The sequence below is a fragment of the Mycetomoellerius zeteki genome, unplaced genomic scaffold (assembly GCF_001594055.1).
Source record: "Mycetomoellerius zeteki isolate Tzet28-1 unplaced genomic scaffold, Tzet1.0 scaffold297, whole genome shotgun sequence".
In the NCBI taxonomy this organism is placed as follows: domain Eukaryota; kingdom Metazoa; phylum Arthropoda; class Insecta; order Hymenoptera; family Formicidae; genus Mycetomoellerius; species Mycetomoellerius zeteki.
The window spans coordinates 310391-310638 of record NW_017257279.1 but is presented as its reverse complement, the minus strand read 5'-3'; the positions used below and the strand labels follow the sequence as shown (position 1 = coordinate 310638).

At 51.6% G+C, this 248-nt stretch overlaps 2 protein-coding genes across 3 annotated transcripts in view; one reads left to right on the top strand and one right to left on the bottom strand.

Annotated features, from left to right (window-relative positions):
• The window catches only part of dysc (whirlin protein dyschronic), a 111579-nt gene that overhangs the window by 19965 nt on the left and 91366 nt on the right, over positions 1-248 (bottom strand). The window lies entirely within an intron of this gene.
• LOC108724416 (uncharacterized) overlaps positions 25-248 on the top strand; it is a 5189-nt gene continuing 4965 nt past the window's right edge. Inside the window, exon 1 of one of the 2 annotated variants that reach the window (XM_018450783.1) lies at positions 25-247. The gene's annotated coding sequence lies outside the window, so the exon portion shown is untranslated. The other variant, XM_018450782.1, reaches the window with a different exon arrangement.

The window sequence follows — 248 nt, the reverse complement described above, 5'->3', positions numbered from 1 at the left end:
GTCCTTTCCCTCTTTCTTTCTCTTTCTTCGTGGGCTGACTCACTCTCTCGATCAGGTAAACGTAAACCTGCGCTGGCTGCCACTTCATGTCCGATTCCTGAATCAGTCGCACAGGCACCAGCGAGTCGAGCGCTCCTCGCGTTGTTCTCTCGATCGGGCCCCATGATTGTCACGATTCATCGTTGATCCTTCAATACGTAGTCCAGAAATTACGCGGACCACGATTGGATTTTAATCGTTCAGAGCGG